Here is a 16,036-nt window from a genome sequence, read left to right on the forward strand (position 1 = left end):
TATCTTGATAAAATTCAATGGATAATATTGAATTTATCTTGAAGGATTGAAGGAGAAATGATAATGTCTATATTTCCCATTCTGCCAACTAATGATGGCATTTTCTCTAACTAGAAACCATACTAAAAAGCAACCTAATAATCTCATCCTCCCCAATAAATGCATATATATAAAACACCATTATGTGTACATATATTTATGTTTGTAAATATATCGGCCAAAAGCCGCACTCCAAAAGATGAAGATATAAAAGATAATTTATTATTATTACTATTAAATATTAATTGAATTATTGAGTAAAACTAATTCTCCATAAAATAAGAGATTGTATTTATAAACATTATAATTATGTGCATATGCCACAGTTCTTTCACACACGTCTCTCTCACACAAGAAAGCATGCATGCATATATTTCCCTCCTTCCTTCCAGAAGAACAGAAGAGAATGGGAAGGGAAGGGAAGTAACAGCCTTTTAAGGTAATCCAGACAAGAAATCAAAATCATGAGTACTAATGCTACTTGAATACAGAATCTTGCGAATCTAAAAACACCTCTGTCAGATCCACCACCCTCGGCTTGGCACCTCTCTGACATCCTGCCATGAATGAACCAGGGAAGAGAGGGGGAAACAAATGGGCAATAAAAATGTATACCTCTATGCTGGGCAATTGGGAGGGGGGAAATGACAGTTGAGGAAGAGCAGAGCATTTTGGAATCCAGTTCATGCTGGCATCTTCAAGGCCGTTTACCCTGAGAGTGGAACTTCATCAGCCTAAACACCTCAGCGCTTCTCAAAACGCCTTGGCAGTGCCAGATTGGCTATGCACGGACGGACAATGTGGGGAGGGCTAGGAAAACCAAGGGCTTTTGTATTGGTGCGTGGGAAGTACCTTTCGCTTCAAACAAATGGAGTTGAGAGTTTTACTTCCCTGGGGGATCAGATTGGGGCAGTCCTCTGCTCTCCTTTTCCTTTATTTTCTGGAGTCCCTTCTGAGGTGGTTTCTCCATCTCCATTCCTTCTGTGGGGTTAGATATCTCTTGCCTGACTGCTGCAGCTCCTCCTCCAGTCTTCTAGGGTCATTCTCACATCCCATTACAGCAGCGGTTCTCAACCTATGGGTCGCGACCCCATTTGGGGTCGATCGACCATTTCACGGGGGTCGCCAAGCAAGGCTGTCTGCCATTTTCCCCCTTTTCCAGTGGGTGCCTTACCTCCCTTGAGCTGGGCCAGCTGATGGTCGGCCTGCTCCGTCTCTGCCGCTTGCCAGCTACGCCTCAGCCGGCGCAGGGGGCGGAACCACGCATGTGCGGCGCTCCCGGGCAGGGAAAGTCCTTGACGTACGACCGGTTGGGTAGTCCTCGACTTACAACCGGTTTAGTCCTCGACTTACGACCGGTTGGGGGTCGCGGCATTAAAAAGGTTGAGAACCACTGCATTACAGTATCTCAACAGGTACTGAAGGAAAAGAGAAACTATAGCACATGGGAAGAAATTCCATCCCACAAAGAATAGTTACAAAAGAGTTAAAGAAAAACTTAACATTGACCCATTGATTAAATGTAAGCCATCAATCTGCATAGTGGACATAGACTCTCAGTGCCAAGCAGATGTTGGCTGACGTTTTTTTAAAAGAGAAGGGGGCAATTCTGTTTTGTCTTTATGGCACCTTTCTTCCTTACTCTAAGCCAAGTAAGCAGAGCCCCCCCCCCCAATGCCCAATGAGTCTGGATTGGGAGATCAGGAAATACAGAGCAAGGTAAGAACTATTTGAAGCTACTGTAGATGTCAGCTAATTTTTTTTTAAAGTGATGGGAAATCTGAGTTTTAATGTCTTTGTTATCTTTGATTCTTATTTGTTCTTTCTGTGTTTGTAGTGTGCATGTATGTGTGTGTGTGTGTGTGTATGTAATGTATATTCAGTTCTTTGTCTTATTTATTTGTGTCATTTATATAATTGGTTTCCCCCCCCCCCCATTTTCCTTTTGGTTTTCAGTTCCCATTTAGTTTCATAATCTTGATAACATAATGACTTTCTTTTTAAATAATTGAATCAGCCTACTCATTCCGAAGGATTTCAGACTTAGAGCTTGCATCTACCTGCTTGAATTATAATATAGAAAAGGAAGGAAGTGGAGACAGGAGGTTTTCTGCTCCTAAATAAACTCATGTAGAAATGGAGTTTCTCTGGGAGAAAGAGCATGGCAGCAGCATTTAGCAAGATGTTTTTGCTCAGGAATTGTGAGAAGAGGTAGGAAGATAGTGGGTCGAAGTAGACCTTGAAAACAAGGGGCCCTCTCAACCCTATTCCTACCAGACAGTGTTTCTCAATCTCAGCAACAGCATAAAATGAGTGGATTTCAGCTCCCAGAATTCCCTAGCCAACATGTTTAGCAACATCCACATCTTTAAAGTTGTCAAGGTTGAGAAGCTCTGTTGTATATATACAAACCCACCCTGTTATCAAAGCCCTACTTAGGCATTACATAGAAGTTTAAAATTCAGATGGTAAGTAGCAACTTTCAAATGATACTACCGTTCAGAGTCATCCCCCCACTTTTCAGCAGTCATGTCTGAAGTCATGTTTACTTCCTGCCCATTCAACTTCAGAACTTCAGAAATTTCTCAGGGAATATAAGATGACTCACCACCAATTCATGCAGACAAATGTGGGGAGAGAAATTCTCATCTGCCTATTGGTTACATGATGTAATATGCTGAATTACAAATATAATCCCTCTCTATTAACTGAGTTTTATAGTTCGTTCTTCTGACTGAAACTCCAAATACAGTTATTGCAATATTCAATAGGCACAGCTGCAATCTACACATGAACTGGGTTGAAGATACAAGTAATCCTCGACTTACAACAGTTCATTTAGTGACCGTTCAAAGTTGCAACGGTACTGAAAAAGTGACTTATGTGCATTTTTCACACGGCCATTGCAACATCCCCATGGTCACATGATTTACATTCGGATGCTTGACAAATGACTCATATTTATGACGGTTGCAGTGTCCTGGGTTCATGTGATCACCTTTTGCAAACTACTGACCAGCAAAGTCAATGGAGAAGGCAGATTCACTTAACAACTGTGTTACTAATTTAACAACTGCAGTAATTTAGTTAACAAATGTGGCAAGAAAAGTCGTAAAATGGGGCAAAACTCACTTAACAAATTTTTCATTTAGCAACATAAATTCTGGGCACAACTGTGGTCGTAAGTCGAGGACTACCTGTATTGTGCAGAATGTTATAGCTGCACCGTAGCTGCTATGTGTTATTTGCACAGTCATTGTTTTATTTTTATTAAAAATTTCCATCCAGATAGGATGATCATAGTGGCTTACAACAAACACAAATTCAGGTTGACCTCCACCTGGGACCAGAATTTCCATCACTAAGTGAAGTGATTGTTAAGTGAGTTGTGTCTGATTTTACAATCTTTTTTGCTGTGTTGTTAAGCAAATCCAGCTTCCCCCATTGACTCTGCTTGTCTGTAGCCAGCCGGTAATATCATAAATGGTGATCATGTGATCCCTGGAGACTGTAACCAGTGTAAATACATACCGATTGCCAAGCACACAAATTTGAATCTTGTGACCGTGGAGATACTGCAATGTCGTAAATATGGAGAACAGTCATAAGTCACTTTTTTCAGCATCGCCATAACTTCAAACGGATGCTAAATGACTGGTTGTAAATTGAGAATTACTTGTATACAAATAGAAACTAATGATCTAAAAAACAGCTCCCAAATTAAAACAAATCCTGAAAAATAGATCCAAAAGGTCTCACAGATTCTTAATCACCAAGACTGCAAGATAATAGTCCTTTTATGCACCAGCTAAAGAAGTTAATACAAAGCCAAAAGGCCCTGGAAAATCGGGTTGGGGATTCTGGTCCTGGTTCTGGGAAGAGATTGTACTTTCTGATACTGCCATAAATCTCTGGAGCATCCAGACACAGACAAACAAGGCAGGTGGACAGACAGTTAAGCCTATGCCTCAAGTCTGCTTGGGCAGAATAGTCTGTTCCTCCCCTGCCTCTTGAAAGATTTAGATATTAAAAAGATCAAACGAAGAGGATTTTTACTACATCATCTGTGAATTTATTTGAGCTGTCACAGTAATATATCAAACTTTGAATAACTTAATACCAAAGAATTACAGCATCTGCAAAAAAATAATAATAAAGATTGAGAATTGAATGCCTTGGTCTTCTATGTGCACGTATGACTTTGTCCTCAAAGATTTATTTATTTGTATCCCACCTTTTTTTTCTTTTTCTTTTTTTTACAAATAACAAATACAGACGCACAATGTATGAGGGATGCTAGGCCACTTAGCTAGAATTATTCTGTTGCTTCTTCGCATCTGATTTGAATAGAGCACAGACTTGGACATAAGCAGAAATAAATCATTTATTTATATTTCCTTCCCTCCTCATTGTCCTATTATTATTAAATGAAAAGCCTATCTTGCCTCTAGTAATTTTTCATACGTTTCTGCCCTCATCTTTTCTCACAAATATCCTGAGAGTTAATTTAAATTGGGTTTGGTACAATTTTGCACAGCTATATGTCTGAGGTCTTTCTTTGGTGCTATCAGACTTCTTCTTTCTTATTTTATTTTATTTTATTTTATTAATTATATTATATCAAATAATAATAATAATAATAATAATAATAATAATAATAATAATAATAATAATAATAATAATAATAATAATAATAATAATAATAATAAGCAGCAGCTAATGTATTTCAGAAAAAAGACTGGCCCTGTAGCATCAGCTTTGTTTTACAGAATGACACTGGACATCAAAAGGGCTTAAAGGCATTCTCAGAAAGTAAGCAATAATGGGTGCTGTTATTCTTTTCCTTTCACTGTATTATGAGAGACTTTGCTGGCAATGTACTGTCTCTGTTTAAAAGATTTCACAAGTTTATATAGCCTTTCAAAAGGCAGTAAAGCCTGCTTGATGTGACATAACATTGGGCAGTGGTGAGGGGGCTGGAGGCTTAGAGAGACACTTCTACCATGTAGAATGATGCATGAACCATTTTGATTTCCTTGTAAAAAGATTCCTTCCAAACTGCTGGATTCGCAATATTTTTAAGGGATAGGTCAACATAAATGATCCTTTACTTTGCTGACTAAAATCTCACATACTAGCAGGGTTGCAGAGTGTGCAATAATTTCCTGATGTGGTTAAATTAACATTCCAGAACCCAATGGAATATTTATTTATTTTTTTGCTGCCCCTGCATTAACCTGCAGTTTAGGTAACTGCCTTTGACAAAGAAGAGCATTAATACTCAGGCCGAGCGACTGACCATGCTCTGAAACTAACTCCCTTAAGACAACATCTCCCAGTTATGTTTAAATATAAACAATAGGATGCATCTTCAGCCTTGGCTTGGTCATCTATGCTGCCCTTATTTATTTTACAAGTTGGCTCTACAATGTTTAGAGGATCCAGGTGGTTTTGAATAGGGAAATTAAGATTGTCCAGGAAAGGCACATGGCTCCTGCTACCAGCAGACTCCAACAGAGTAAGCAGACTTAACAAATGGAGCTAGTGAGTCACAGGCAAAAGGTCTGTCTTTAAGCAAACAGGAAGAGGGGAACTGAGAAGGAGCCAACATGACTCAGAGGGAAATGAAATTCAACTGAGTGAAATACTGCTGTGAGAACTCACTAGCAGACTTTGCTACATAACACTTGATCTCTGGTTTTCAACAGGGACTGCATGACAGCTAACTTATAGCAAAGGTTTATACTTAAGTCAGCTGCATTTTATGGCTTTTGTAGTTCAGTTGCTCTAACTAAACTGGGGCTCACACTTGTAGGAGGAATTCATTAATCTAAATGCCATAAATAGTCATAAATCTCAGCAAGTAGATGGTTGAAAAAAAAAGAGAGATGCCTTTCACACACTGCACAAACAATATTCCAGTCTAAACATCCACAAAATACTATTAAGCAACTCTCATGCAACTCCTTTGCACATTGCTAACACCAGAATTCAAAGAATATATATCTTGGAGAAATGCCACATCTTCCATATATCTTTGCACGGAGAAATTTCTAGTTTTATGCACTCAGTGTTTTACATTTCACTTAGATTTTTCATAATATTGAAGTCAGGGACCAGGATGCCATTCAAAATCTTTAATTTCCTTTCCTGTAAGTATTCTGCAGTATTTCATAGTGTACTGGAGATATTTTCAAATAAGTGGCTTGTTGAAATATCCAACTTCTTTTCAATTAAAATTCTTTGACTGTGACTTTTAGAATCTGCTAATATTCTTTCCCCACCCAGTTTCCTAAATTTTGAATGCCAGCCCAAATCCTAATAGACCCACTCTTTCAGGTGCTTCACACTTTTTATTCCAGATATGTATATGTGTAAACATTAACTATACAACAATGCATGGTTATAACTTTTTTTTCTTCCTAGTATTTTCCCACAAAATATGATTTTAACTGAACAGTTCAATTTTACTTTAATCACTCCAAAGCATTTTGTTCCAAAATGTTTTAGGCGCATCAAGATTTTATTTTGCATTCTTTTAGAGATGAATGACTTTTGTGATGAGGTCAGAGTTGTCAGAGACTTTCTTCAAACAACCACTCCAGTGCTGGCTAAACTCTTCCATTGGTTGTTTGTGGTGGTTTGCGGGTTGTATTTGCAAATCTGTCCAATTGGGAGCTAGTTCTAGCAGAATTTTCTGGGACTTCCAGATTTTGCCTTGACTTCAATAGTTCTGTGAAATTTCCATTTCTTAATAACATTTTTTTCAAAATTGAAATTGTGTAGTGAAATAATCTTCACTATTGTTCAAAAAGAAATCCATGTTTGCTACTTCCATTTAAAAAAAAACAATGACATTTATTTTGAGATAATAAGCACACTGAGAGAAGTACATGGCTAGGACTCATATTCCTAGTTATTAGAGTTTTCCCCCAGCTTCTTTTGTAACTCTTGCATATACAAGACCTCTGGTTCAGCATTTGATGTGGTGTAGGGCAGGGCTTTTCAACCTTTTCACAGATTGTACCACTTTTAGGACATGCCAATATTTGAGTACCACCAGTGCTTAGCAAGGTGTCAAAACTTGATGACTAAAAAAAGGGAGGGGGGAATTTTGGGTTTTACTTATTAAATTCATTTGTTGTTATAGAAATGGCTAGTTTATAATATTATGGAAAAGTAAAAAGTTGAGGTTCAATGTTAATGCTTCCTTCTACTGCAACAGAGGAAGTCTGTTCTTTTTCCCTTCTCCCCCTCACTTTTTCCCTCTTTTTCCTTCCCACTGTGACCTATTATTTGCTTTTGTATTTTTGTATTTTATTCTATAAGTAGCTGTACCTGGCCACGCGTTGCTGTGGCTCAGTCTGGTTAAATGGAAAAGAAAGAAAAGAGAAAGCACACGTTTGTAATATGTTTAATTTCACAATGCTAGCGTGTGTTGCTTTTACGTCCAACAGATGGTGCAGTTTTTCAAAAAAGCATGTTTTTACCTGTCACAGGTGTGACATCTATATAATAGTAGGTATATAAAAACACGTGCGTATTTGGATGCAACATTGTGTCAAAATTTCAAAGCAATCGGTGAAGAACTTTCAGAGATTTAAGATTTTGAACAAACGAACATTTACATTTTTATTTATATAGATCTAATAGATCTAATAAAATATTACAAACTGTAGAAAAAAAGGAAAAAAGTACCAGTTTTAATTTCTTCGGTGGCTGTTCCTTTGCTGAATCACTTTCCCTTTGCACTGACAAATGTATGATGAATTTATCCATGTTTATTAATATGCACCACTACCAGCTAGCTCAGGGGTCTTCAAACTTGGCACTTTCAAGACTTGTGGACCAACTCCCAGAATTCCTCAGCCATCATGGAGTTGAAGTCCACAGGACTTAAAGTTGCTAGGTTTGTAGACCTCTGAGCTAGCTGGTCGGCCCTTCTTCCTCTCTCCCTCTCTTCTTTTTCCTCCCTGCCTTCTGAGCTCTCCTTCCACAGTGTAGTAAGAATGCACCTCCCCCAATCCCTTCCCCGTACCCTTAAAGATACAGGAATCAAGTGCAAAGCAAGAAAGGCTCACAAAAGCCTCCCAGAATTTTTCTTTAAGCTGCCTCAGGCATGTCACATGTCACAATGTTGCAACCTGAGATTGAAAGGCTCTGGGAATTGCGAAAAGCTTTAGCCTTAAATTAAGCCTGTTTACCTTCAAAGAAAACTTTCTAAAGCCATAGACAGACTCAAGATAAGGGGGTAAAACTAATTACATTTGTTTAAATGGATTAAACCTACTGAAGGCAACACTTTGGACACATTGCTAGCCTTTCTGAAACAGACTAGAATATTCCAATAACCGAAGCATACAAACTGAGCCTCTGAATTACAAAACGCTGTAAAAACTGCACAAAAATCCTTATGGTAACCCAATCAAGCTGCCAGTTGATCCAGAACTAAGTAAACCCACCTCCTTTCTGACATGCTCATCTCCCGGCTTTTCATTTCATCAGCGCTGATTGCATTCTCCTGGTTGGAGAAAATGAACCAGGGGAGCTTTTCTTCCAGCAACAGCTGCTGCTTCTTCCCTGTCCGTTTCCTCCCTGTCTGCTGAGCTCTCCTTCCACAGCTTCTTCTTTGTCCCCTTCTCTTTCTCTGTTGTCTTTTTTTCTTTTTCACACCCAAACCACCTCCTTTTATAGCCTCTCCTCTCCCCCCCTTTTTCTTCAGTTGACCTCCAGCTCCCGCTGCCTCCGGAAGCGCCAATCAGCTGGAGCCAATCAGCTGGAGCCCTGCCGGCTCCTGGGGCTTCTGCCGCTCCTGCAGCTGGAGTTGCCTCTCCCTCAGACTTGGGTCACTTTGGCTCATTCCCCTCCCCCACTACACTTCTCTAGGATGGTCGCGTACCACCTGCCATGTGCCAAAATACCACAGGTGGTACGCGTACCATCGGTTGAAAAACCCTGGTCTAGGGGGCTTGAATCCATCCATATATGGAAACACTGCTGTGCTTGCTAACAATACATTTTCTAAAAGATAAGTTTAGGAACAGCTTTTGAGATTGCAAATAATACATTTAACTAGTGAGCTGTCAAGAAACATGCTATAATCACAAAAGTTTTATTCATTATATAGGATAATCTTACTTACTGGAGAGTTCTGGTGCTATTTGTTTGGTGCTGTTAGCAGGCTAGGCAACCTGGTGCTTTCCAGATGTCTTAAATTATATTGTTATAAACACCAGCTAATCTAGCAAATATACAGAAATTTGGCAGCTATACTCTAAACATTATCAAGAAGGCATCAGGTTGTCAATCTCTAACACAAAGCGTATTTTTAATTCAGATTTTTTCTAAGGAAGGTTTGTATCTCTCATATAGAATATACATATACAAGATAAAGATCACGGGAAGTGTTAATACCACTTTACAATGCCTTGGTAAGCCACACTTGGAATACTGCATCCAGTTTTGGTCACCACGATGTAAAACAGATGTTGAGACTCTAGAACAGGGGTGTCAAACTGCCAGCCCGCAGGCCGGTTTCATCATACAGAAGCCGTGCCCACCCCATTGCTGGCAATGGCAAAACTGGCCCAATATATTGCGCGACGTCACGTGACGTCGTGAGTTTGACATGTCTGCTCTAGAAAGAGTACAGAGAAGAGCAACGAAGATGATCAGGGGACTGGAGGCTAAAACATATAAGGAACGGTTGCTGGAATTGGGTATGTCTAGTTTAATGAAGAGATTATTATTATTATTATTATTATTATTATTATTATTATTATTATTATTATTATTATTATTATTATTATTATTATTATTATTATTATTATTATTATTATTAGAATATAGTTTCTTGATGAATTACTGAATAAATCCAGGCAAATATTTATTTTAGATCATGAGGAAAAATTCTAGAACTCCACCATCACTAATTCACACAGATTTCTCTTATGAAACTGGCAATCATTCAAAACGTAATTCTGACATATATTTTTGTTGTGACATTTATTAAGTGCTTTATGGATAAAATCACTTCCACTGACGCTGTACATTTTGTTTTAGATTCATTACAAATATTAAATGTTTTTAGATTTTTCCATCAATGGCTGAGTTTTATTTTTTACCTACAATTCTACACCACTATATAGTATATACTTTTTTTTTCTTATTGACACCAAGGTACATATGTGCTTACATGGTGGACATTTATGCACTAGATAGCAAGCGTCCACACTGATGTCAAAAGTTACAATGGCTAAGTTATGTGATAAAATCCATTGTACCATCAGTTAAAAAACAATACATTTGATTAAAAAGACCTTTGAATTTATCCAGTTCCTCCATCATTTAACAGAACTTTCATCTACAGAGGAGAAACTTTCCTACTGAACAAAGAGGTAGCTGAGTTTCTCAGAGAGAAAATTGCCCTTTCATATTCTTCCTTAACAACTGCTTCTTTAGCACCTTTCCTCTCGTCTTCTTAAAAGAGCATCTTCATCTTTCAGGATAGCAGCACCTGAGAGAATGCAGCTATAGGTGTGTCCACTAGATGGACCTTAAGGCCCTGGATACTTGTTGACTGAGACAAAATATTTTGTTAATTGACTTGTTTCTTTTTTTTCCTTGAAAGAGACTCACTTCTTAAATATTTTCTAAAGATAGTTTCCTGATTGGCTTTGGATTTTGGCTGAATAGACTGTACCCAATGCCAACTTGTGATTGTGATCCAAGGTAGCTATTCCTTTAGACAGCAAAAAGAGTATGAAGTTACTAGAGTCTTTTCTGAATTTTTGAGTTTGATATCACAAGGCAGCAAAGAATCAGACAAATTGTGGGTATCTTGGTTTCAACTGCAACTGTAATCTTGCCAATGATTTTTCACCATCTTTCTATCATTGAAAATCAGAGGGAGATTTTTGAACACTGTAAAAAAAAAAAGGCAAACAGGACTGGATGGCATGCATAGTATGTGCAGAACTCCTGAAAGTCTCCCCAAAATGGTAAAGAAAATTGTGGGAGCCCATCCCCCCCCCTTTCCTTTTCCTTCTTTCTTACCTTCTGGGCTCGCTCGAAACCTCCATCTGAGCCTTGTTTGCTGGATGACTGACTTCCGGCTTGGCTGCCTGACCGTGGTGAGGGCTAGTTGAAGAGCATTTGAAGCTACAATTAGTGCAGAGTGCAGTGCCACAGGCAGTTTTGGGGGGCCCTGCAGTGCCATGAGCTGCTCTGGTTTCTGGTTTGCTTCCGAGTGCAATTTAAGGTGTTGGTTATCTTCTTTAAATCTGTGTGGCATGGGTTCAGGTTATTTTTTGGAACCACCTCACCCTAATGGGACTGGCCCACTCCACCCATGGCAGCAGAGGAGCCCTGCTGTAGACTGTCAGTCAGGGAATTCCAGCTGGCGGGGTCCAAGAGAAGAGCCTTCTTTATCCATGGCTCCTGCCCTTTCGAACATCTTTCCCCAAGATGAGATTGGCTCCCACCCTCCTGATCTTCCATAAGGGCCTGAAGACCTGGCTCTGCCAGTTGCTTGGGGCCCCAATGAGGAAGTATCATTCTGGAGGTAGTTGCCACTTGCCTCCCTACATTCTATTTTTCTCTCCATCTTTTAGTCGTCACCTGTATTTTTATTAATTCTGTATGTCTATAGCTCTCGCTCTCTCTCTGTCACACACACACACACACACACACACACACACACGGTTTTATTGTTTTTAATGTAGTAAGCCACCTAGAGTCTTCTTCCAACAAGATGGGTGGCAAATAAATTGAATAAATAATAAACTAAAAATAAATAAACTCTGTTTTCTCTAGAGAGCATTAGTAATAGTACTAGAATTTTTACTGAAGTACTTTCTGAAGTTTTCCAGCCTCTAGAAACTAGGTGCCACTAGTTTCTCAGGTGAGCAACTATGCAGTTGAAAAAAGGTGCTTGGTTTTGGTGGGAAAATTAGGATAATGAAAGTTATCCTAGTTAGTTAATGAACTGCAAAGTTCATTAGTCAGAGGGGATATCCACCATGACATCACTACTGGGATTGTAGGAAGAAGATGCAGTATCAGTAAAAAAAAAAAAGCATTAACAAAGTCTTACCAAAGTCCTAATGGTGGTAATGAGCAAAGTGAGTATGACTCATTTCACAATTTCACATTTCACAATTAGTTTGAAGACACTTTGAGATAAATGGTGATGGTAACCAAAATTGGCATGGGCAGTCTCAGAGCACTTCTCTAATCCTTTAGAACCATTATTCCATTATCACAAAGAAACTGCCTCTCCCACTTTATCTTTGGTGCATTTTAGCCCGAGACTGATTTTTCGCTCCGGTCTGGTGAATTGTTTACTTCCCACAGGGTGTAGTTTTTGAATCATCTTTCCCTGAAACTATCATGAAGGACAGAGAAGACAATAGGATTAGAAGAAGTTGGAGAAGTGGAGACACCAGATTGAAAAAGTGAAAAGATATGCAAAGAACTTTGGGACCAGAAAATAATTAACTCTGATTCTGAAAATAAATGAGATAGGAGCTTAGCAGAATAAAATTAACATTACTATTCATGTGATTTTTGGCATTCTTTGTTGTATCAGATAACTGTACTTCCCTTTGTAGATCTTCTGATCAAATCTTCAGATACTCTTAGTGCCAAAAATAAAAGCAGGGAATTAACAGCGAAGTCTGGGAATAATTTCTTGTACCCATCCTCCTTTTACTTTTATTTTCACCTTCAGAAAGGGTTGCACAGTAAAAAAATTACTTTTGATTAGGCTCTCAGAGATTAGAAATATCTGCCACATAATCTGTAAATTTTAATATGCAATCTTACTAGGGCTTTATTTTTGGTATTTATATTTGCAATGCATTTGAATTTAATGGAGATAGAATACTAAAATATTTTAAACCAAAATAGAGTAAGAAAAAAAAACACGCCAACATTTTGGTTACTCTTAGAGCTTGCATATTTATTGAACAAATCCTACTAAAAGAGCTAAAATACATTGAGTGTTAGTGCATTATTAAAGATCACACTGTTACAAAAGCCTACATTTTCAGCAGTACACAATTGCAATTATACATAAATGCCACAACTGCTGAATACTCTTTTTTGTTACATGTATATACAGCACAATTGACTTATCTAAACTACTAGAAAAAATGTGCACAAGAATGGGGTAGGAGGAAGAGGGAGAGAAAATTAAGAAGTGCAGTGCATGCATTGGCATTTAACAGTCAGAAGCTAAATGGTTCAGGACAAAATCTGCCCAGTAAAGGAAGAGCCGAAAGACAGAAGTTATATAAAAAATCAAGGTGGGCTCCCAGACTGTGTCTAACACAACAACATTCCATGAATAGATGACACTGTTTTGTTTTCAAAATTGTTTCCTAATTTTCTGGGAGCAAGAACAAAATTGTAAAATCCACACATTGGAAATTCTGTGGAAATATCTTAATTGTCATTTTAAGAGTTCCCTTTTCTGCATGTTTAAAAACAATCAATTTAATCAGTTTTTAAGATATTAAAAACATGCTAAACCCCCTTTTAAAAAATATGCCTTTCTAATGTATTAAAAAAAAAGACAAGAGAAGACCCTTAAAGATCATAAAAAATTATTGCTGTTCTTCAACCAAATTACTAAGCAGAATGGCAAAAACAAAAATTGTAGTAAATTACAGTTTTGTGATTGCTCCCACTATCAATGCAAGATTTGTGAGCATACCCAGGTGGGAATCAGTTCCTTACTTGCTATATTAGGAATTACTCACCCTACAACACTGAATAAGAAAGCCACACTGAAGACACAAAGAAACAAGTCAGTCCAGTCTAAAGAACGAGAACAAAGTACCAACACCTTCTTAGGACATGGAAATTAAAAATAACTCCATCAGAGCTACCTTGCCAAGGAGCATGTTTAAAGTCCAAAATAGCACCATTCATCAGTGTCTCAAATCCCGTGGCAGCATCTCAGTCACTTACCACAAGGAAACCATGAGTTTCATACTACTTCTATACATCAAAAGAGTACATGGATAAAATATAGAGATATACAGACAATTGATGAAAATAAAACTACTAGGCTTGTTACATCTAAAATGAAATAAAAGGGGGACTCTCAGCCTCTGCAAGAAGCAGTTAGGAATCATGGAAATGGAGAGGCAGCAGTTTACCAGTTGCATGTGGTCAGTTGTTTTTGGCTAGTGGAAGACATTGCTGTGGTAGAACAAGGCCTGAAGGCCCACCTGTAGTGTTTGTAAACTTGGGTTCACAGTGTGAAATTCTGAGAGCTTTTACTTGAGTCAGAATGGTCAAAAACCGGTTTATGGTACATATATTCCACTGTAATTCTCTAAAGCAAGGCTCAGAGTCCCGTACTTTTCTTCTTATGATTTACAAAGAAACAATTCCCAATATATGACACCATGATGACCTCATCAACACCCATACACCATATTTAATACAAATGAGGAGTAATGATTAAAAAGAGAGGTAACTGATTTTGTTGACATGGTGTCCATAGCCATTCACTGGTGTCAGGAACAGAGCTGTCTCATTCTTTTTGCGATTAACTTCCTTTGGGATGGGAAGATTGTCCTATGTAAGAGGAGGAGGAAGAAAAAAATTAGTTGTATTTCAAACATATCAGGAGAATCTCAACTCAGAATGGTCCATTATGAAGTCAGAAAATATGCTCTTATAATTCCAATTAGAACATTTCAACTATGAAATACAGCTATACAGTTAACCAAAAGAATATGGAGAAGTGCTTTCATATCGATTTTTTAATGTGTTAAGTTTTCAAATTTCTGAGTATAGGTAATCATGGCTGATCTGCACATGATGAAGTACTTTCTTCTCATTCAAATTAAGCAAGTACCTTTGCAGCATATAGTCACCTATTCAATTAATTTATAAAAACAAGCTGCCACAACTGAAAGATTGTAAATCGAGTAAGAAAACTGTAGTATTATTTTTAAAAACTGTTTTAAAATTCACTGGGGCAATAATCACTTTAACTGTATCTATATATCTATCTATAGTAAGGAATGGGATAGGGTTATTTTCTGCCAAAAGTCAAACACCAACAAGAATTGTGATTAATACAGAAATTTTATCATTATTTCTGTATTATAATTCTGTATATAATCTGAGTGGATTAGTTGAAATGTTCTACCTTGGAAAATAATACACAAGCAGAGAGAGAGAGCTATATAAACAGCTATATAAATCTTCTATCTAAATATCCATCACAGTTAACAGTTAACAATATACTTGTACACTGACAATTATGTGCAGAATTACAGGCAAGTGGGTGAAATAACTTTTTGTTATTTTCAGTCACTGTTACGTAAATATACTACAATATAATTGTTAATTTTGGAAGTCAGAAAACATGAATGCTAATATCAGCTGAGTAATTTTTATCAAAATCCTGCTCCCAAAATTCCAGGCTCAGAAAAATTCATATGGATGTAACTGTTCTTCAAATAACCTAGTTCTAGAATATTTATTGCTTTGAAAATTAAGTGGGTATCAATGAGGATGTGATGGCACATGTCTGATGACATCCTCACATGTGAAGACCTAATTTGCAGTGTATGCATAATGACATCGTAATGCATGTGATTTCAAGGAATAATGGACCTGTTTATCTTAAATTAAGATATGGAAGGATATATATTTTTTGCCCTCATCTGGTTGTTAGCACTCTGAAGGTTACTTGTTAGCTGCATCCTCAAAATCACCTGAACCAGAGTGTAAAGTTAAACATATGTGGAACCTTCTTGCAACTGCTGAAAGGACCGCATTGTAAATAGGAGATAGGTGGTGTCATATCCCCTTTCTGTTGAGGAAGGCTTTTCAATTTTGACATAGATAGCCTCTTTGACTCCTCTTTAAACCAGTGGTTCCAGAATGTGAACTTTGCTGTCTTCAAGAGTGAACCTTGTCTTTTAGATGCGGATGGACTACTGAATCCTTCCATTCCCCACCCATCAGTTAG

At 37.8% G+C, this 16,036-nt stretch overlaps 1 long non-coding RNA gene across 2 annotated transcripts in view; it reads right to left on the reverse strand.

Moving 5' to 3' along the window:
• Positions 1-12,981: 12,981 nt before the first annotated feature.
• The window catches only part of LOC114923260, a 23,239-nt gene continuing 20,184 nt past the window's right edge, over positions 12,982-16,036 (reverse strand). For both annotated transcript variants that reach the window (XR_003810597.1, XR_003810596.1), the window contains one exon: positions 12,982-14,628. This is a non-coding gene — a long non-coding RNA (uncharacterized LOC114923260). The remainder of the gene's footprint in view (positions 14,629-16,036) is intronic.

Source organism: Protobothrops mucrosquamatus, unplaced genomic scaffold (genome assembly GCF_001527695.2).
Source record: "Protobothrops mucrosquamatus isolate PMUCROS unplaced genomic scaffold, P.Mucros_1.0 scaffold2651, whole genome shotgun sequence".
NCBI classification, from domain to species: Eukaryota; Metazoa; Chordata; class Lepidosauria; order Squamata; family Viperidae; genus Protobothrops; species Protobothrops mucrosquamatus.